Source organism: Dermacentor andersoni, chromosome 4 (assembly GCF_023375885.2).
Source record: "Dermacentor andersoni chromosome 4, qqDerAnde1_hic_scaffold, whole genome shotgun sequence".
NCBI lineage: Eukaryota > Metazoa > Arthropoda > Arachnida > Ixodida > Ixodidae > Dermacentor > Dermacentor andersoni.
The window spans coordinates 19,169,738-19,193,403 of record NC_092817.1 but is presented as its reverse complement, the minus strand read 5'-3'; the positions used below and the strand labels follow the sequence as shown (position 1 = coordinate 19,193,403).

General features: G+C 45.9%; 1 long non-coding RNA gene across 1 annotated transcript in view; it reads right to left on the bottom strand.

Annotated features, from left to right (window-relative positions):
• The window catches only part of LOC140217311 (uncharacterized), a 198,295-nt gene extending 181,039 nt beyond the window's left edge, over positions 1–17,256 (bottom strand). Inside the window, exon 1 of the long non-coding RNA XR_011893801.1 lies at positions 16,524–17,256. This is a non-coding gene — a long non-coding RNA (uncharacterized lncRNA). The remainder of the gene's footprint in view (positions 1–16,523) is intronic.
• Positions 17,257–23,666: the final 6,410 nt, after the last annotated feature.

The window sequence follows — 23,666 nt, the reverse complement described above, 5'->3', positions numbered from 1 at the left end:
TCGGTGGAAAATGAAAGCGGCTGGAGACGCATTTTTGCCTTGGCGGTAATGCTCGCGAAACGATTGTGCGGCGACAATGGTTGCAGAGCTTGCGCTCCACCCTCTGACAGACGTCGCCTTGCGCAAAGTCATGGTGGCTTTAGATTGCGATTGTTGTTGGCGGTTTGATTTCGTTTCTTTTTTTTTTTCTTGCAGGAAGAAAGCTGCCGAGATGCCTAAACCCGTATATTTATTTTTTACAACATTGCTTTATCGCTATTGGATATAACGAAGGGACAAAACATCCGAGTTGGCGCATCTGCTGGCATATACGACATTAGTAAGGCGGACGCGACGCAATAAGAGGAATTTCGTAGGGAAGAGCTGCGAAACGCAATGTCCCGCTGCACTGAACAGTTCACTGTGGGTATCCGCGGCAGGAAGGAATCGTGCAAATCGTACAAGTTTTCGCTGTTGCGCGAAGACTTCCTTTCCTACACTGGCACGATAGCCCGCTTGCGATTGCGGAACGTTCAGAACATAACGAGGGACGATGGCTCGCTTTTACGGAGAAATGTCAGGATACCAATCCTCTTCCTCTCCCGCATGGACGAAAACGATATTGCACAATATTGCCCACATCTAAGCAATCTTGGTGCAAGCGCCCTTTATGTCATGTCCGGGAGTTCATCTACAAAACTTCATGGCTGTGTTCGTGCACGACGTCGTGACGCCTTCTCACTAGTAAAGGTTCGGTGGTGTCACTAATCGAGCCGCTCTCTGCAGGGCACCTTTCCTGCATTGTCCCTTGTAATCATCATCTGCATCATCGTTATTCAAGATGGCCTGGCATCATTACTGCGATCTCTGAAATCATCACGCAGCGGTCATCAACACCTGCCTTACCATGCCAACAAGTGCACCAGGGCGTCTTCTTAATGTCGACACCAGCAGCTGTTTTTCCCGGACCATCAGTTCTTTGCCCTCATAAAAGCGAATGGGCAAACAGCAATACGGTAATGCAGGCACGCTAGGCGTCGCGCTAGCGTATCCTCTCCACCACGCTAAAGTGTAGTGAAGCGCTCACAGCGCTTTCGAACTGGTTGAATCACTTGAAAGAGTGGTTTAAACAGCCGCGACTCTTTCGGTGCTTTAAGGTAAAAAGTACCAGAACTCACTTGGAGCAACCATTAAAACAATATTAAAGTAGAAATGAGCAATATTAAAGCCGAAATGAAAAAGGTGCCCTCCCCGTCCGTCCGTCCGTCCGTCCGTCTATCCATCCATCCATCCATCCATCCATCCATCCATCCATCCATCCATCCATCCATCCATCCATCCATATCCATCCATCCATATCTATCTATCCATATCTATCTATCTATCTATATATATCTATATCTATATCTATATCTATATCTATATCTATATCTATATCTATATCTATCTATCTATCTATCTATCTATCTATCTATCTATCTATCTATCTATCTATCTATCTATCTATCTATCTATCTATCTATCTATCTATCTATCTATCTATCTATCTATCTATCTATCTATCTATCTATCTATCTATCTATCTATCTATCTATCTATCTATCTATCTATCTATCTATCTATCTATCTATCTATCTATCTATCTATCTATCTATCTATCTATCTATCTATCTATCTATCTATCTATCTATCTATCTATCTATCTATCTATCTATCTATCTATCTATCTATCTATCTATCTATCTATCTATCTATCTATCTATCTATCTATCTATCTATCTATCTATCTATCTATCTATCTATCTATCTATCTATCTATCTATCTATCTATCTATCTATCTATCTATCTATCTATCTATCTATCTATCTATCTATCTATCTATCTATCTATCTATCTATCTATCTATCTATCTATCTATCTATCTATCTATCTATCTATCTATCTATCTATCTATCTATCTACTGTATACGGCGACTGCAACCACATACATGTTTAATTGCACTGCCCTTCCTGACCGGTTTCTCTTTACCCAATGAGCTATGGCGTTGAGTAAGTTAGGGGAAACCTGCACACTGTGTCCTATAAAGCAAGCTCGCGCCAGAAAATAGTACGAGCAGCTTCGTGCAAGGAGAATGTACGCTACTTCGACCCAGCATCTCGTGCGTCTCTCTCTTCCATTTTCCCTTCTTTACTTTGTTTTCATTTATTTGATTTTGTTTTGTTTTGTTTGAGTAACACGCTCCTTCGCGCTCACTTGCAGCAAGACCAAGAGCGCTGTGATACAGTTTTCCCTCCTTTACTGTTGTACAGGCCAGCCAACTGTGAAGTTGGATCTTTCGAACTACGAATTTTTCCATTGAATCTCGCTTGCTGTGCCCATCGACGTCCTCTAACAAACCTCTCTAAGGCGTCTGTGATGCTTCCGCCTCGTAAAAGAAGCGAGGTACGGGAGCATTCAAAATGTCTCTACCAGATCAACCTGCGTGGGCGCTTATACCTTGTCCAGCAGCCGATGCTCGAACAAAATTACTTCTTTCTGGTTTTTTTTTTCGTACTCTAGACTTGAAACGCGGCACCAAAAAGCAACAACCTATTTTTCAGGCAACATATAGAAATACGCCTCGCACGGCACCGTATGGGCTGTTCAGTACCTGACGATAATAGACTTATTTTGCGAAATGTTTTCTTTACTGCCTTGAAAATAAGGTCGTAGCAAAGAGCTGTTCTGTTGCTCTACGCCGTCATTCAAGCACGCTGATTACGCAGCGCCATGGCTGTTTATCGCGACTTTATTTTCTTTTTGTTTCTCTTTCTATAAGCAACTAAATGCAAAGTGCATGAGATCGCCGATTTGCAAAGCTAAAATATACAGACGCTAGAAGATCTAAAAAAAAAAAAGACTCTTCCTTGAGCGGTAAACCAAGCAACGGTTTCGCAATGTTGTGTATTTGTCTCTCTCTCCCCACTCGTTGCGTCTCCTCTGCATCTGACGTGCACACAACGGCTCTGCGAGCCATACAAGTAATCTTGCGCCTCACCTCGCAAGAAACCACGGAACTGTCCCGATGGAGTTTTGAACACGACGACTGATTCTAGTCGCATAAACACTGGAAATAACATATTAACTTTAATCCAGGCAGGCCTCGATTCTAGGCTGAACCCCGCAATTGGGACGCGCAGAAAACAAAAAGAAATCGGTCTATCCTATACACGTATACGTGCGAATTGGTGATAAGCGAAGCATTCTTTGATGTTGTTGTTTTAGTTGTTGTTGTGGCCTTCAACATATGGCAAGCACGCGCGAGGAGGGATTGGCTATGGTTCGCAATGAAAACATAATAAGTCCCTGCTTCCCGTTTTTTGATGCTTACTGAACCCCCCCCCCCCCCCCCCCCCCCCATTCACTTCCCTTCTACTTCTTTATGTGTAGCACAACGGTCAATGTTGAAAAGAACTCATAATCAACATCAACATCCTCCCTCATTATACGTTTTGGTCCCATTTTGTTCAATTAACGTTTTTTCACCACACTTGGGCTGCTTCTGTTGCCGACTTATTGTTCACTTCTTGGTAGCCAGCCGGCTTCTTCAGTTCTTTGTTGCCGGCATCTTTACTTCTTGCCTCTTATTCCGCTTGTCTGTTCCACACACCCAGTCAGAGGAATTGCCCAAGAAGGTCCGCATACCCACTGCCACGTGCCAAGTGGCACATAGCCAGTGGCTAAAATTGTTGGATAATCGGCACGACAGATGCAGCCAGCAGCCGCAAAGTGGGAGGAAGAAGCAAAGGCAGCGTCGATTTAAAACTTTTCCTCGAATGCAAGCCAAACGAAGAAAGGCGTTAGACTGCGACAAGAATATTATGGCGGTTTGTCAACATGTTGAGGAGACCGACATCTGAGCTTGTTCCGAGTAACGCCCCACACGTTTCTGACCTCAGTCGCCTTCGCCTGTGTAACCCTAGGCGTTACGGACATTCCCGCTTGTCTCTGTGTCCTAGAAAATAAATACCATAAACATTTTTTTTTCTTTTTTTCTTTCACCTCGTAGTTCTTTCTTTCTTTATTGATACTGTCAGCACTATAGGGTCATTACAGGAGTGGAAAGTAATAAAATAAAGCAAGCAATGCCAACACATCTGGTTTAGGCAGAGCGCGCAATACATATGACAAACATCTGAATACAACGCACAAAAAAAATTGCGGTGCATATACATTGACATAAGCAAAGCAGAAAAACCAGTCAATGTCCCTTGAGGCATGTAAAAATAAGAACAACATACACAGATAATAACAAAATCATAATAAAATTTCAGATGATTAGCGCACCGCGCTCTCGGAATAATTTACAGCATGTAAATTACCGAGAAAATTATTAAAAGAAGCAGACTGAACTGCGAAATTGGGAAGCATGTTCCAGTCTTTTATCGTTATAGGAAAGAAGCTATATTTAAGTGTACCATTACGGGTCACTGGACGGGAAATATACATGCTGTGGCGGTGTCTAAAACTTTAATTAGCAGAAATTTCAAAGTGGTTCGTCTTAATAATTTTTATTTAATTATGAATAATGAACAGGAATTTCAACCTATCATACTTAATCCTTAATTCTAAATTGGAAATATTTGCAAGCTGACATAGTTTTGAAGGATCGTGAAGACGACCATATTTGTTGAAGATGAATCGAGAAGCTAACCTCTGAATCCTTTCCAGTTTCTTTCAGTTTACCCCTGTGTAAGGATCCCAGATAATTTTTGCGCACTCAATAGGTCTGACCAGTGTTCTATAGGCCAAGTATTTAACTTCAGTGGTTGCTCTGTGTAATTTTCGCCTTAAATTCCAAAGCGCATTATTCGCCTTTTTACTTATTTCCTCTACATGTCTATTCCAGCTTAAGTCGCTTCTAAATAATAATCCCGAATATTTTAGCTCCTCCACCCTTTTAAGCTTGTTGCCATGTATACTATAAGAAAATTGCAGAAACGTTTTTTCTTGTAATAGACATACTTACTGATTTAGTTTGATTTATAACCATTTGCCAGTCATGACACCATTTCCTAATGTTTTCAAAGTTGCATTGCAGTTTAATTTGGTCACTGGAAGATTCTATGCTATTTTAAACAACACAGTCGCCAGCGAATAGTCTTATTGGAACAGAAATGAGGTTTGGGAGGTGATTAATAAAAATAAGAAATAAAAGAGGTCCTAGGGCACTCCCCTGATGTACTCCAGATCACAACGGTTGTAGAGTGGGCTTATGCGCGTTTATTTGAACGTACTGCTGACGGCACTGTAAGTACGAGGTACTTTGTGAGGTTAGGATTCTTAAACACTGTTTTAATTTTGAGCAAAAGTTTGGAATGGGAAACTTTATCGAACGCTTTCGCAAAATCCAAATAAATGAGGTTCATCTGTGCGCGGGAACTTATCGTTTGTGAAGCGTCATGAACCAGTTCAACTAATTGTGTGATCGCAGATAGTCCTTTACGGAACCCATGTTGCACAGGAGACAACAAGTTATGCATTTCAACATATTGTGACAAGTGTTCGGCTATGATGTATTTCAGGAGTTTAGAGCATGTACTTGTGAGAAAAATTGGTCGGTAATTGTTAATGTCTGAAGTCTTCCCGGTTTTATCAACTAGTACTATTCTCGCTAGTTTCCATAGGCAAAGAACCATTCATTACTGAGGAATTAAACATTTTTGTAAGGAACTTAGACGACCACTCAGCATACCTCACTAAGAATTCATCAGGAACATTCTCTGGTCCAGGGATCTTTTTAGTGTTTATATTGAGCAAGAGCTTTAAACCCCTTCCTCAGTTATCTCAACATTCGAAATGGCAGGGCGGGGAGAGAATTCGCAAACGCTAGCCACTCCACCATCATCCTTCGTAAAAACTGACGACAAGATTAGATTGATCAGCCCTTTCAGCATCATTAATTTCAGCATTATAACAACACTGCTTAGTCGGCGGATTTACATAACGCCAAAACTTAGCCGGTGCTTCTGAGAGGAACTTCTTCATTGTTACTTTGTAAAATCGGTCTTTCGACTCCTTGATTAGCCGCTTCAATTCATGCCTCATATTTCTAATTGATGTTTTGTCATCTTTATTGCTATTTTTAGAACATGCTTTCCGTTTGCTTTTAATTTTCGGTTTTGCCTGAATAAGTTTTCGATTCATCCAAGGATTTGTCTTCCCGCACTTCTTATTTTTCTTGGGAATAAAGTGATCCATGCAATGAGTTACTACATCGTAAAAGAAGTTTCATAAATCATCAGTACTCCCGTCTGATTAATACAAGTTGCTCAATTTATCAAATGAGCTTTGAAGATAGTCACATCAAGACATTCAGAAGACATTCACATCATCTGTGGGTTGAAAATTCCAAACTCTTTCCTTTTGGTCACCCAGTGAGGGGGATGGAGACATACTGAAAGTGGCTATTGACATATTATGGTCCGATATTCCGTCTTCTACATGGCAGTCTGTCAAAAGCCCTACCAATCCATGCGACACTAAAATAAGGTCCAAAACGGATGAAGTTGTATCACATAGCTTGGTGTGTTCTCCTACAATTTGGTCTAAATCGTAAGAGAACGCAAAGTCTAAAAGCTGTTCACAACTAGCCACGCCCACCTCCCCGGATGAGTATGAGCTCCAGTTCATTCCCGGCAAGATAAAGTGACCCAGGAGAATGATATTGTCTCCCTCTCTAAAATTTATTTCCATAAATACAAGTATTTACAAGTATTTACAAGTATTTGGGGCCCCACATTAACCTCCAATGTATACTGTTCGATCGGCAAGCTTAGTCTTAATCCATACAGCTTCGATACTATCCGATTGTTGGAGGGTAGTACACAATACGCTTTGCTTAACTAATATGGCTACACCACCACCTCTTCCTCCTTGATCCCTTCTAAATGCTTTGTAACCAATGGACACAACTTCGGCATCTCTGATATTGTTATATAACCATGTCTCCGTCATGACAATAGCGTCAGGTTCATGTTCGAAGACCACAATTTCGAATGCATCGGCTTTGTTGGTTATGCTCCACGCATTTATGTTTATAACCTTAAAGCCATCCTGTTTACCTTATTGGCATCCGTTCCCAATTCCAATTACCCTCGAAATTTGGTACCTCACCTCTTTCAATCCCCTTTCCCACTTCCCTATTGCAGGGTAGCCTACCGGGCTCAGCCTGGTTCACCTCCCTACCTTTCCCTTATAACTTAGCTTTCTCCAGGTGTATTACCGCGTCTATCCCCATTTAGCGGCATTTTTTTTAAGTTTTTAGTTGATAAGTTTTCATGCTGAGAAGCGTCTTCCCCCCATGCAAGGTTAGACAAGCAAGACGTGCTGCGCTCGTCTTCGTTGACGCTGGACAGTGGCAATATATGTCGCATGCACACTACACTAAACCTCTACGCCGAATGAAACATACCTCTATTCATATAAATTAATTGACGAACATTTATGTGGTAACGAGTTCAATCTGTTCTGAGTTATATTTGTCCAGAATACGTTAAGGCGTTATCGTGATGTCTAGACACAAAGCGGATTTTTTTTTTTTTTTGCATGGACAAAAGGAGTGTTATTCTGGGGACTTGTAATGCAAAAGTAGTCCAATATGTTTTTATTCCAATCTCATGACGTCAAATTTACGTAACCGCCGCCGTGAAAATCGAGCGGTGACTCACAACGTTATTTGAACGGGCCACATGAAACGCTCTCCTCGCTTATAGGAGTCCACTTTTGTCTGCTTGCAAAGCGAATAGCATTGCCATACTTGACAGGTTTCTTTCTTTTCTTTTTCTAATTGGCTCTCCAGAGGCGAGGAGCATGCAGAGGTGGAGAGGGTTTCAGTGGGGGCGGGATAGAGCAGCGAATGTTGATTAACTGAAGAGGAGGGTGCTGCCAGCGTCTGTGACTGGCCCGCCTCTCCTTGCTTAGCTGTTCGGCGTCTGGTAGAAATTCGAAGCGACGTGCAACGAAACGGTAAAAATGCAGCTAAAACGGATTCTCAGCGAAGAAAATTTGGCAGAGCAATGTCGTGTAGTTGCCGAAAGGGCTCGGCAACGGAATACTGCCACCCAAATATATCGTTATACGCAAATAAATCCACCGTCCTCGGCAGCTCCGAGTAGCCAGTGCCAGAGCGATCCACGGGCAGCCATTTTCTGTTCCTTTCGCAACCGGGCAGTTTCCGGCTATTCTGAAAAACAAATTCACTTTTGTTCGGCCCATTAATGCATCTTTATCGCGTGCATGTCACTCTGACGGCTCTTGTGACGTTGCGTGGCAGACAGGTGAAGTGGACGCAGCCCAATAACTTTTGACCAATTGCAGAGGGCGGATGGCTAAAAAGGCGTAGAATAGTGCTACGGAACAGTATTTGCGATGACGAAGAGGCGAGCAGTGTGAAGACGACGACGACGACGATTAGAAGCTAGCGCGGGCTGTTGCCTCTTGGCCAAGTGAGGCGTATTTCCTTGTAAACACACTTGTACATAGCTTTCCGTCTGCGTCTTCCTACGTAACATATCTGGTGGAGGTGAAAATAATTATTTTCCTTTGCTTCAGTCTACTCATGCACCATCAGTGTGCCCACGTCGTATCAAATGAGGAGATTTCGTGGTTTTCCTGACGTCGCGCGACAAACAAGTGCAGTTGAGGTGGCCCGAAAAATTTTTGGCCAATCGTGGAGGCCTGACTGCAGAAATGGGATGGAACAGTTTGGAATTGCTTTCCGTTATAGCACCCCTGGATATTGCCAAATTCTGCCACGGTGTCGAATTTCGTAATGGGGGCCTTTTGAGCTAATCAGAGTGGCCGTAGCAGTCGTGCCAGCCAATCAAGGCTGACAAGATGGCTGGGTCAGCTCATCTTCTGACTCGACCCGCTCACGTCAAGTTCATGTAAATGAAGTTTATGTTTACATAATTTGTAACAATAATACGATACAGCGTATGCAAAAGCCAGAACGCGCATATAAATATGCCGCTGATTCTTTTGCGCGCCTTTGACGGGATTAATCAGACGCGCGCGCTTGGGGAACGAGAAATAGAAACAACGACAGCAAAAGACAGTGTGGTACGTGCCTCCCGAGGTACCACCAGCAAGCGCGCAATATTGTACCGTGCATTCTTTCGGAAATAACTAGTGCAGCACGCAAGTTAACGCGACCGATCTTGGTTAACGTTCCTTCGCGATTCGAACGCGTGTCGTAGCGACGAGCAGCAAAACGTATACATCGAGCACGGTGCAGGGTCTATTTTCGGGCGCTGGCATATCGCGGGTTACGCGGTCCAAGCAACGCGACCCAGAATAGCGTGCAGCCTTGCTTAAGCCAGCAGATCAGACACCGAACTCACAAGTTTGTAAGCATTATGAGAACAGCTTGTGACATTCCAATACCGATTTATAATTGTAAGATTAATTCTCATATTCTTGCTAGGCAGGAATTAAAAAAACATAATTAGCTTGGATGGATTGGCTATCGTTTGTCTTGCCTCTAAATGGTTCCTGCCGAGAAATACATGTTCAACGCGATCTGCCGTTTGCACATAGATGTACAAAATTAAAAACTATTCTGAACATATGACATGGACTAAGTGATAGTACAGCACTCATCTTGTTTGCCAATCACGATAGCCAACGCCGAAGTATTGGCCAATCACAAGACGTCGTTCGTTTTGCAGTGCGAACAACTCTGCGGGTTCGGCCGCGCAATATGCAGCCTTATTGGTTTCGGAAGCGCTGCAGCGTTTTACCAGGACAGGATATAGGAACGCGTTCCACGTTCATGCACGCGGTGCGTGCGAAGCGTAAAATTTTATCGCAGCAGCGACGGACACGCAGCTGGAACCGCTGGGCCGTGCACGCCGGTCACGCGTGATTCAGAGCCTGCAGCGTTGGACAGCGACACGTGGGTACACTCTAAAAAATTGTCTCCTAGCGCTTCCTGTGCTATCTGCAGTGTGGCAGGACCGGGTCAGCAGCACCGACAACGCTTGTCCCGGGAGAGAGAGAGAGAGTGATTGTGAGAGGAGCTAGGAGCTATTTTCTGCAACCCTTTAGGGAGTGCGGCTTAGAGTCTCGATCTTGACTGTGGAGGGCCGAATTCCCTCCGTCGATCAGTGCCGCTGGACACGGAGAGAGAGGGAAAGAGTGGCATTGATGAAAGCAACAGGTGTTAGCCTATCGCCGTAGGCTTGGACATGATGCTCGACACAACGATTACGCGGCGCTCACTCTATGAACACACAAGCAGGCGCACACTCGCTCACCTACTGAATGATAATGGCAACGTTTATTGTCGCCTTGTGGTGGGGGCCCCATTAGTGTCTTCGGCGCGCTTAACGCACACACAAGGGTTGATCAGGAGGTGGCATTCTTCGGTGATCATTTTCGGAGATACCTTCGCGGGATTTTGCAGGTATAGCAACGGACGCGTTGCCGTCTACGGGAGATAGAGTTCCTGGCACTGCTCTATGCGACAACAGTGATGTAGAATATATGTCAGTGCACTTTAATACAACAGCTTGCTTGGCATTGCGTCTGGAGCGCTATCATCCGGCTCCAGTCACGTGAAATCTCGCGAGAGGGCACCACCCAAGCCGAGGGCACCACCCAAGCCGAGGGCATTATTTCATCCGAACCAGAAGAAACCGCCTCTGACGTGAGTAACGGATGCGAGCACGACATACGTTCGGTATGTCCTCCGAAATACGGCATTCTTGGCATAGCAGCGACTCTCGAGAGTCCTGCCGTTGTAGAGAGGGCAACACCTCGTCTCCGTTCTCGCAACATCGGCTCCTTATGCTTAAAGACGCTGTTGATATAACTACGAGTGAGACAACACATTACACGTCCCTCCTACTACTGCAATATTTAAACACAGCCACCCTCAAAAACCTACTCTATGCATAGAAAAATAGTAAGGGTTCTTTCGAATTATGCAGAAGCAGTTGTACGAGGGTGCTGAAATTTATTTAACAAGTGTCACAGAGGTCGGCTTGAGGTCAACTCCTTTTGCCTGCTATGCTCTACGCCAGGAGCAAAGGAACGGAAGAGGAAGAGAATTATTGACGTTGACAGTGTGGACAGTCTGTTTGCATTGCTACTGTGGGAAGCCTATCTGAAAAGACGATGTGTTGATTCACGCAGATCTATGAAACAAGTGTTCATTACAACATGTACGAGTATTTCGTTGTTACATGAAAAGAATGGGCAATCCTACAGTGCGGTTTCATTATAAATGGCTTTCCAACTGCGACGTGGTGTCATTTGCCGTCGTGTGTGTCCATTCGGTCTTCCCTTGTTCATCATCTCCACACCATTCCTGAACATTGCTTACTGTAACCATTGTTCGTGTTGTACCGCCCTTAACAATCATTATGCTGTAAAATAAGGCACGTGACACTTATTGCACATTATGAGACAGCACGAATAAGGGAAGCTAGGAAGTTTAACGCGAAAGCGTCCGGTTGTCTACCCTACACAGTGTGACGGCGGAGGAAGTAAAAGCTTTCTTTATAAGGACGCGCAGCTTCTAGGACGGCTCTGAATACGCCTCCCCCCTCCTCTTCCTATCCCCCATTATAGGCCTTCGAGCCATCCCTTAATAAGCACATTTTGTCATCATCATTGGGACTGTGTAATACCAAAGGGCTAGCTATATCATTTGGTGACGGTAGCAAACAAACAGTGCGGACAGTGTCTCATCTAATACCCTGCCCAGGAGAGCGAGGTATTTATGTTACGTAATATATCATGTTACATAACATCGCGCGCAGAGGGTTTCAGGCAAATAGCAATATCTGGAGCCGAATTTGGAGTGCATTATATTAGAGTTTGAAGAATGGAAGAGGGGGGAGGGGCGGGAAAGGAGGTCTGCAGCGCAGATATGTTAGTGTATGACGTCATGCATATATGCATGTATCGAGAAAACACCTTGAAGAGCATTTAAACCATGTGTCAGCGGTAATCTTGACGGATACACGCGGGGCGTTTGCGCTAGGTTGCACAGATGTCCGAAGCGGGGCCGTGTGTAGGTTGGTTGGAGCTGACTGCCGTCAACCCTGGCACTCAATGAAAGGAAGTCATCGGGGCAGAAAAAAAATACATGCGTTCCTAGTCGACTTAATCATGTGACAGTGACTCCTCAAGCAGTAGTTTAATGGGCTAAAAGCATGACTGTTCATGTCGAACTGTTCATGCTCGCGTCAGTTAACCCAGCGATGAACGATATTTGATTTCGGCTATCTTATACTTGGAGATGTTCTGTGTGTTCCGCAATTTCCATGTGGACATGCGCTTAAAAGTGTGTTTACTCGTATATCCGTATTCATTTACCGGGCTTCGCGTCATTGCAATGCCTATGAGGTTATTAAATCAAAGTGACAGTAATCACCCCCGCCCGCAGTCTTCACGAATTTTCCATGTTTTTCATGGTAAAACTGTATTCATATTTACCTAGTTGATCACAAATAAACAATTTACTTACTTAAATGACAACGACGTCGTCATCTTTATGTCAGCCTATTGAAGTCCGCACTGTCGAAAAAATCCCGTCATATTACGGTATAGCAACCTGCAAACCATTGATGCCAGGAAGTTCCCGTAATGATACATGATACTACTGAAGCCGTTGTTACCAGCCAACATTACCAATTCATAACTCCAGAAACTACTTTTGAAGCCGTAGTGCTTCTTAGCATTACGACTGCCGTACCACAAGCAAAAACATCTGAAGCCCTGCTTATTTACCAACATTACAAATGCCTTACCACAAGAAATTACCATTGCAGCCGCAGTATTTCTTAACATTGTCATTGCCGTACCACGAACGAAAACTTTTAAAGTCGTAATTACCTGCCGACATTGTCAACGCCGTACCATGGTAAACGGTTATATAAATGTAACATGCAAGTTCAGGGTCGGAACGGTAACTGAAGCATGAGGGATCTCACTTGTGAGACATCGTGGCTGTAATGACACCGTAATGAATTTGTATGATTCCTGTGCTATACAGCAGCTTTGATAAATAATAAAAACGTCATAAATAATAAAAAATAAATACACGGAAGAAAAGGAATCACAACGCAAGCGACTGCTACAGGTGCTCGTGTGTGCGACTCCTTCTGTGTTGTGCAGCATTCCCCAGTGTTGTATCCATCTGTTAGGTAGTCTGATTAAAGTGTAACTCATATAGTCAAAAGTTCATTAGAAAAGAAATATGTTAGCCAGTATAATGAATAAAACCACTTTTTTGGCTATCGTATGGGTATCAGGAGCTAAACTTTTGTTGGTGAACTTTCTCCTTTTCTGTCCAATACCAGCAAATGTTTTTGATGCAGTAATAATTGATACTCCATAAAGTTTACATAATTAGACAGGATAGTCCCTGGAAAAAAAAAACACAAGAAAGTCACTTTTCAGTTGTACTGTATTTGGAGAACATGAACAAGAACACGAGTCTTGGGCCATCGTAGCAGGACAAAATGAAAAGCAGGAAACGCGTGTCAGTACCTGAATTCAACCAAGCAATAATAAAAATGAAACTCACCGAGCGCTATTTATTTTTGAAGATCACACTATCTGCGCCAGCCGCCAGAGCCTTTGAGCGCGCTCCTTTGTTTCTATTCATTTGCAGGCGTTTGCCCTCTTCTTCGCATATCACAACGAAGTATTTGTAATGAGTATGAGATAGGCAGGTGACAAATGCAATCAAAACACCCATGCAAAAAACAACTGTGACAACTAACTTATAATCCGAGGTTTATTCCGCATCACCTACTAAGTCTGGCACGTAATTTCAGCCCCTAACACTATTATCATTCTTTTAAGATGAACACAGATCTCAGCAACCACATACGATTATCTATCGATCCAAATCTTGGCATTCATGCTAAGCTATTCTGCACTGCAATGGAAATACGTGTAGCCATGATGGTACACAAGCATGAACAGCTTGTGTAGCTGCATTCTTAACAGGCATAATCAGTCATTGACGGGACGAAAACTTTGTTCTTATATATGCAAGAAGTAATCTGATTATGATAACTTATCAGCTTGAAACTGCCAAATCTCAGCAAAGAAGAAGTGATACTTTCAATGTAACTCGACGAGAAATGAAAGACTGCATGCTGTCTTTCTGATGGAGAAGTCAAAACCAGTAAAATGAAAGGAAAATCCCAAAGACGCTAGTCCAATAAATCTGCCTTGTGATCATTTCCTTGAGTAATACTGTTTACAGGCAATGCTATCTGTGCAATAAGGGTAAGAGAGATTGAGCACACTAATACATGTCACTGTTACTTACGGATACAACTTGCAAAATATACAGCCTAGGCTCACATGCTCCCTTCAGATTATCACTACCTGCTTTTTGTGGTTAATCTGTGAAAATAGCAGGACATAAACAGACAAGACAATACTATGTAGTGTTACATTGGAGTGTTACCTGGGCGAGTCCCAGCTGGAAGGGACTTCTGCAGAAAAAAAAGTGAGAACTGCCAACCGTAGCACACATTTTACAGCAGTGCCGTGTTATAAAAAGCAAGGCGATTAAGCAAGCTAAAGTCTATCTATGACAATACATAGCCATAATCCGTGTTAGCTCTGTGGAATGCCCACTATTTGCTTTGTTCAAATAATTTATTAATTCCTCAAACACCCGCTGTTCGGGTTCCGTAAAGAAAAATTTCTTCTATCGTGGCCTTGAAATGGTAAAGTTTGATCAGCGAGATCATTTCCATTCCTGGCCGTCTGAATGAAGAAGCACTTCGGTGCAAAGAAGTACGTGCGGGCAGCAGATACGTGGTCTTTTTATGAAAGATGCGCATTGGCGCAGTGGCGATGTACAAGCAAAGCTGCTGAGTTAAGAGAGGAAGAATTTTAAGTACAAAGAAAAAGCCTGAAATTTCGAGTCTTATTTCTTAGTGAAAGTCACTCTTTAAGGGCATGCTATTTTAGTAGAAATATTCGTTATACATAAGTGTAGGTTAGGGCTTTAAATAGATTCGAGGATTCCAGACTATATTTATATATTAGGAATAAATTAGAATATATTAGGAATATATTATTTTCGGTCGTACTTTTGTCGAATATGCTAGTAGTTTTACAAAGAGCGGTGCGAGTATCAAGGAACAACGCAAGTAATCAAGAACGCAGTTAGCTTTCCTTGCTTATTTTAGTGCGAAAGCACTACTATAGCCTACCAACCTGGATTTCACCTGTCTGAACGAAGCCTCCTTATACAGCCCCGCGCAATTGAATGTGTGACCGACGGTGGAATCTAACCTCGGTCGTCGAGCCCTACAGCCCGGCGCTTAAACCGTCAGGCCACGACCCCATGCACACTTCTCTCGTTCCGAAGCCAGCCAGCTCTTTGAAACACTCGGCGTGTGCACCTCCATGCCACTTCGTCTTCTTTGTGACAGTTTGCGCGTGACGTCATGAAAGTCAACCGTGCTCCCTATAAAGTGTGCACGCCTGCCGTGCCGCTTAGTCGCTCTCCCTTACGCCTCGCCTTGTGCGGAACGACGCCCGCAGGCGCATGTGTGAGGAAAAAAAAAATATCGATATAAACAAGACGTTTGATCCGTGCAGGCAAGCGCGCGGCTACGAGTGGTGCTTTTGTCGAAGTAGCGCAGTCTTACCAGCGCCTCGTTTGCCGCCAGCGTTAGAAACGATGTGCGATGCCCGAACAGAAGATAATCGTGCTGTGTCGAACGCGTCCGGCTGAGCAGCGGCGCGTAATCTAACGCCGGCGCGCCAGTAGAAGGTGCGGGGGGGGGGGGGGGGGGGGGGGCTCTTTGGCCACGCTTTCGCGCGTTATTATTGGTAGTTGTGAGGTATACGCAGGAGACACAAGCACGCCGTCAATGCCGATACAAACTCGTGCAAAGACAGACTATGCAAATCACCACCGCGCAGGCACATCAACTATATATATCGGCTCTACGAGCGGCTGGACGAAGTGACACACAAGCATCGGCGGGTGATTCGGCGACACATTTGAACTTCCCAGGGGCGATAGAGCAAGCTACGCCGTTCAGTTGCATGCCCAGAAAGAATGGCGACGACTGAACGTCATAAACGCACGCGCATGAGGTCTGTAGAATATATTGCCACACGCATTTATTTCGGCTTGCAGGGACGCGAGCGGCGTCACTTCACGCGTTTCGATCATGGACGCGAAATGTATAAATATGGGACCACCGCTTGCGCTGGCTCAGTCCGACGAACGCCGTAGGCGCGCTTGCTGCTTTCGCCGTCACCGAGTTGTTCGCTTGCTTTAGGCCACCAGTTCGCCCAATAAACTCTCTTGAAGTTTACCACCAACGCAGTGTCCCTTTCTGTCTGCCTGCGAGCCAGGCAGCTCACCGTCACCTACGTGACAATATTAACGTATCGCAAGGAAGCGTGCCATATAGAAAGGCAGGCTCACCGGAAGGCGGTGTATCACTAGTTCGTAGATGAACAGCTTTCTGACACAACAAAGAATTCAAGTTCATTCGAACTTACCGTGCAGTCCTTTGACAGGAGCCGGAGAATCCGCAGGGCTGCACGGTTGGGCCTTGCAGCGGCGAAAAAGGTCGGAAATGATGAAGCCCAAGCCGCCGCTGCTCGCACATCCGAAACCACCACAGAAACCAGACTTGCGTGCGCCTGGCCTTGTTCTTCCGCGCGGTGGCGCCGTCGCGCAAGTTCCGAGCGAAAAGTTAGTTCGATTGAAGTTTTAATGCTGCATTAAGGAAACTGACAGAATGGGCTTCCTGCAGTCGCAGACAGTACCGGTACTCACCACATCACTCACACTAAACATAACTACTTTTTCATACCCCAAAATAAAATTTTATTATGAAACGAGTTCGGAGCCTTTGAAGCCCGTTATACAGGATGCGGAAGGTACGGCGCTCGCGCGGCTGCGTTAACGTACGATGTTCCTGTAATTTTAGGGAGCTTTTTTTCTTTTCTTTTTCTTTCTAACAGTGCACTGCAACGCCATAGCCTTTCCCAGCGACCTACAAATACACGTCCTGCGTCAGCCTGTACGCATCCAATGCTTGCAATTTTTTTCAATCAATCAATCAATCAATCAATCAATCAATCAATCAATCAATCAATCAATCAATCAATCAATCAATCAATCAATCAATCAATCAGTCAGTCAATCAATATTTCTTTCTTTTTTAGCGCTTTTACAGGCCAGGGTCCATGTTCGAAAAAACTCTTACGTTATAATTATTCATAAGAACAAACTTCAGTCAATGCTGATGCTGGACAAAAGAAAGCGTCCAGCAAAGAGCACTTACGAACTAAATGCTTTGTGAATTCGGCCACAGATGTTCACAAGTGTACACCAACGCCATAACAGCAGCGAAATAATTCATTTGAAAATTGCAACGTAGAAATGAAAATGCGACGTACAAAGCTAGCGTATAAGAAAACCACATTCTGAAATATAATGCTCTGTGAACATCAAAATAAAACGCTTAGCGCAAACTCACATCACCACACAAAGCAAATAATAGACACTAGCAATAATAGACAATAATTGGCGAAGCTAACAATAATTATTCTGGTGATAATTTCTCATCGTATTTCTACAAATTCCTCATTTATTCAATAGATATAATCCTTTACAGATTCCGACTGCGATCCTTCTTTGGTTCATATTATGTCCCTTTAATAGCTCCCGGATACATATGTTGCATGTACATGCGACACCAATGTTATGCCAATGCTGTGGGCCATGTGCACAACGCTGGATATTTTTTATTTGCTGCGTATGACTTTAGGATTCCAGGTGGCTCGTGTGGGTCTCACTGCTTATGTCCTGCACTTCGGCGGAGAAGTTTGTGCCAATGTGTCCAACAACCTCTCCACACTGCTCGCTGAGAACAACCCGCAGTTCCCCGTAACACCTGCGACTCAGGAACGTGTTCATTTGCGCTAGTTCATTGAAATTCATAGTTCTCAGTGAAGTTTCTTCTGCAAAGGCTTCTATCCTGTCCCCGTGTTTCCTTCAGCACTTCTCTATATTTCAGCGCTCATCTATATAACTGTCCCGTGTTTCACACTGCTAGGGACAGCAAAGAGGAATATTAAGTTACACTGCATTAATAAATAATGATTCGGCTACAGTCACCCTTGCACCTTGTAAGCCAGAAAATACGCGTGAACAAAAGACGGGCGGCGACGAAGTCTGCAAGCCAGTTCGCCATGACGTCATGGATTTTGACAGCGCCCGTACTCGCGTCTGCTTGTAATGCTTATAGGTAAAGGATGCCTGCATTACATTCTGAAATAGCCAAAGACTTAACGCGTATTAAATTTGAGGCATGCATATTTCCAGTGCGCAAGCGGGTCAAATACGTAAAAATGCTGTGAAATCCATAACATTACATTGACGCAATGGAACTGAGATGTACAGGCACCGAACGCTATGGAAGTTCGACATTATTCGTTTATCAATAATCATCACACTCTTTCCGCCGAATCAACGACAGTATAGCGTAACAGCTTCTTTCGCTCGATTCTGTTCTTTTCGTATTCCCACCGCTCTGGACAAACCGATCTTGCCGATAACGTTGGCTAAGCGCCTTCAGGACGACCGACGCGCAAAAGGAATAGGATTGGTAAAGAATCATGGCGTTATCCCGGTCGTCTAGAATTTCGGAGGGATGCTCTACAAGTCCAAGCAGATTTATTGTTGCCCTCCGATGTCTCTTTTAAGACGATGAACCACCGAGTTCCTTGCAGGCGCTCAGCTACGAACACGGCACGCAGTTATGCACACTCGTCTGACCTACAGGGTAGGCCAACGAACACGTGGTCAAACAGTGTCACTGCCTGCGCTCGCCAGCAAATTATGGATCATAACACGCGGAGGGCGAGTCGGGGCGAAGGGGAGGGTGCTGGAAGGGGAAGTGATTGCAGAGCTGTCGTCCATTTGCGCGTCTCAAAAGAGCGACGAAGTGAGACCTCGCGCGCCTGACCGGCCCGGGTCTATCCATTGTGGCAGTCGCTGCCCGGACGCGAGCTCCTTTTCAACGGCGGTGGTCTCCCGCGGCAGCGGCGCCCAAGCGGTTGCAAATGAGCGTCCCCGCAGCCCATACATCAGTTTCGCTTCGGGCCGCTGTCCGGCGCAGTACACGGCATACGGCCGAACATCGTCCCGAGCTTCTGTGCCGGACAATGGGCGCGCTCGCGAGCCGACAGAGAGTCACGTTCGGGAACTGACCTTCTTGCATGCGACGCCGACTGAACTCCTGCGTTGTCCTCGCCTTTTCCTATATGCAGAGATTGAGCGACGAGGCAGGCCGCTGGTGCGGGCCCCCTCCGGCGCGCTCGCATATTATGTGTCTGTTTGTCAACAAATGAAACCCATCGGTCATAATTTGTCATCCGCCTTTCACGTGGGGGCGGCCTGGGCGACAAAGCGCGCGACGCGCGCTCTTTCGTTAGCAAAAGAACCGAAATATGAACGAAATATTAAAAAAGAGAGAGGAAGGCGGCTGGCGCGGAAAGCACGCATAGGTCGCCCGCTCTCCCTGCGTGCTTTCTGGGTCTCTACAGTGTCTGTACACGGTGCGGCTGCTACGGCTGTAAAGTGCGACGGCGTGGCGACTGTCTATGGCTGTGAACGGCGGTGGGCACTGCCGGCTCGCCGATTGTTGCAGCGGTCATCGTGATGAAGACGTTACAAACGCTGCTCACGCGTTATATATTTCTCCCGACTGGACACAACTCCCGGAATGAAAAGACGGCGCGCAAGCGAGGCGGGGAGGGGGGGGGGAGGAGGTGGTCAGCGCCCGGATATCGAACTGGCCTCGCGCCGAGCTGAAAAAAAAAACCCGCCCTCCTACTTTTGAATTGGCCAGTATTTTGCGTGTGAATGAACTTCACATTTTGCAGTCAACTCGCGAGTGCTATTGTCGAAATTCGTTGGGCAGTCCATTGAACGCTCACTGTCGCGGTGCGTGGATGTTTTCAGGTGGAGCCAATTTAGTCGTCGATGTATATCGCTGTTGAAGGCTGTCTGCGAGGTTTATTGGTACACGTCTTTATGCACACATGTAAACGGCATCACTCATGCTCGTGACTCGACTCAACCAAGGGCGAATCTGCCACGTTATTTTCCACGTTTAGTTGAGAGAGAGAGAAATAAACTTTATTGTTAGACCAGGCTTCTTGAGCCCAAAGGTGGGTGGCCCCCTCAGTCCAGGCAGTCATGGCTCGCTGCCGCCGCCCGAGCCCTGTTCACCAACATTAGCTGGTTGTCAGGGTCCTGCGTCACCAACAGAGCCTCCCACTGGTCTTCCAATTCTTCCTCTGAATCCGCTTCTTTCTGCATGTTATCGCCTGGTGGAGATGATGGCGGTGGCACTTCTCGATTATTCCTGCACCCCAGCACCATATGGCGCAAGGTGTTGGGCGTGTCCGGCGGGCAGAACTTGCAGTCTCGCCCGTAGGTGCCCGGATACGTGGCGTGCAGCAGTGTTCCATGAGGATAGGCTCCAGCCTGGAGTCTTCTCCAGGTTACCGCTTGTTCCCTACTCATCGTCTTATGCGCGGACGGGTAGCGACGCCTCTGCTTCCTGTAGTGCGCCAAGATATCTGAATATTTCTTGGATATCAGATCATCATCCTCGTCACAGTCGTTGGTCCGTGTTCTCTGCGTGTCGGAGATGGCTCGGCGTGCATGATCTCGAGCCGCGGCGTGCGCCGCCTGGTTCCCCGCGAGAGAGACGTGTCCTGGTGTCCTGTGCTGCTTCTATCTCGGTGTTGTTCAAGACCTGAAGTGCTGCCTTTCCGATCCTTCCGTTCATATACCTTCTGCATGCTTCTTGCGAGTCCGTCACCACGGTAACCAGGGTCTTCTTGCACGTTGCGATGGCCAGGGCTATGCCCAGCTCTTCCGCTGTTCTCGCGTCCTTGGCACGTATGGATGTGGCTGTAAGTTGTTCGCCCTTTTCGTCGGCCACGCGGATTGCAAATCGGTCGTTTGTTTTGCATGCAGCTGCGTCCCTGTGTCTCACATTTTCTGCTTTGCTATTGGTGCGTTCGAGTATGTGCTTGAGCGCCAGTATTCTCGCCTGTCTCCTTTCCTTGTCGTACTCGGGAGCATGTTTCTGGGAATGGTACTTATGTGTAGCTTGTCTCTGATCTCGTGTTGGATACGCTGAGGTACGTGCCTCTCATCCTTGATTTGGTAGCCCAGATCTTGGAGTAGGGCTCTTCCCGTCTTTGTCAGCTTTAGTCTCTCCAGTTGGTTGACGTTGTGCGCTTCCACGAGCTCTTCCCGCATGTTGTGGACTCCCATTTGGGGTAGTTTCGCTGTGGACCTGGAGGGGGACAGGCTCAAGGCAATTTTGTAGAATTTTCTGTTGCGGGCGTTTATTTTGTCGCGATGACTGTTCTTCATGTCAACGTATGGGGTCCCGTACGTGACCATGCTTGTGAGCAGTGCTTGTATCATTCTCGTTCAGTCTTCTTCCTTGAGTCCGTGACTTTTGCTCGTCACTCTTTTGATAAGGTGGGTTATTTGTTGCACTGTTCTCTGAATTTTTTCCAACTCTGCTCCCCCGGTCCCCTTCTTTTGAATCAGGAGTCCGAGGATGCGGAGCGTCGTAACCTGCGGAATCATGATGCCTCCCACCTTTACTACCGGGTTTGGTATCTGCTGCGGTTGTCAGCGTCTTGTGCGCTTTCTTAGCACCAAGAGCTCCGCCTTTTCAGGTGCGCACGTCAGTCCACATGCTTCCAGGTACTTTTCCGTTGTGTCAACCGCTCCTTGCAGAACGTCTTGCTGTTTACCTGTCGACCCTCCCGTAGTCCAGATGGTGAGGTCGTCAGCGTATATTCCTTGACCAATCTCTTCTATTTGCTTCAGTTGCTTGGGTGACGAGCTCATCGCCAGATTGAATAGCACCGGCGAAATGACGGAGCCTTGTAGCATTCCCGTTCGCGGAATGTCAAATTTCTCAGAGCGTAAGTATCCTATCCCCACTGTGGCTGAGCGTTCTTTCAAAAAAGCTTTGATTGTAATTATATATCTTTTCGCCGCAGTTATATACGTTGAGGTGTTGCAGTATGGCTTCGTGTGACACGTTATCGAAAGCCCCTTTCACGTTAAGTGCGAGGATGGCTCTTTTGATGTGCGTGTCCAGTTTGTCGATGACTTTTTTCTTGACTTGCAGTAACAAGTCTTGCGTGGACAGGTGAGCTCTACATCCGGACGTGGTGTTTGGAACGTGTCCGTTGTCTTCGAGATGTTCGATCATGCGGTTGTGCACCATGTGCTCGTAGAGTTTTCCAGAACACGAGGTGCTGGAAAAAGTCGAAGGTTCTGCACGCTGATTGGCTTGTTGGGTTTAGGTATCATGGTTACCTCGGTATGTTTCCATTCCGGTGGTACTTTACCATGTTCCCAGCACTCTTTGATGTATTTTAAGAGCGCGTCTACAGAGGCTCCGTCAAGGTTACGGATTGTCTTGTTGTTTATTCTATCGTAGTCCGGCGCCGTGTTGTGCGTGAGCGTGCTCAATGCCCTCTCGATTGCTGCTTCTGTGAAGGGCCGATCCAGTACTATATTTGGGTTGCCTCGATACTCGTCAAAGTGCGAATCTACAGTTATGTACCGCTCCGTACCGAGGAACTTCTCCTTCACTTCTTTGATAATGTCTTCCTCTTTCCCCGGGTGATTGTGTATGAGTCTCTGCACTTTCTGTTTTGCGGCGTTCTTGGTCTCTTTCTTTGATAGGAGAGTCTTGAGTACCGCCCAAGTGCGCTTGCTGCTTAAGGTCCCTTGAAGCTTGTTACATGTTTCGCGCCAGTTCTTTCTTTCAAGTTGTTCAGGGTGCTCTTGCGTTTCCTTGATCAGCTTGGAGATTCAAATTTTGAGTTTGTTACGCTGCCAACGTTTCGCGAGACCCCTCCGCGCCTCCCATAGGTGAAGTGAGTGGGAGTTGACCACGTGGGTGACTTGCGACAGTTGTATTGTCCTCGTATACTTCTCGGCTCTTTCCACGACTCCTCTGATCTATATTTCTGTGTCATCTATCGTCGCATTAATGGCGCTCTCGTCTTTGCACAAGGCCTGCCAGTCCGAGATCTTGGATTTTCCTATCTTCATCGTTGCTTTCTGGTGCTGGATGATCGTTTGCACTATATAATGGTCACTACCCAGATTCTCGTTCATGCAGCTCCACTCATACTGTTTGAGTCCGTGTACGAATGTGAGGTGGGGGCTGGTGTTTCTAGATACACTGTTGCCGATGCACGTGGGTGTCTGCGGGTCGTTGAGTAGCGTGAGGAGGTGTTGTTGGACTACATTGTGCACATCTTCTCCTTTCTTCTCTGAGGCCGCATAACCCCAGGCCACATGGGGAGCATTAAAATCTCCAACGACTATCAGCCTGTTTCCCTTGCTCAGCTTTGATAGAACGTTTGTACTTTTGTCTCCACTTTTTCGCTTTGTTTCCCTGCATTTCTGGGAGCTGCCGCTCCCTCCTTGCGGCAATGGATGAAGCGATCCCCGAGGACTTTCCTGATGTGCAGCCTTCAGGTCGGCTAGCGTCCAGGAAACGTGAAAGTGAGTCAAGCGATACAGACAGCGAGGCCACTGAGATATGTTCGGACAGCTACGACTCGTCGGACGAT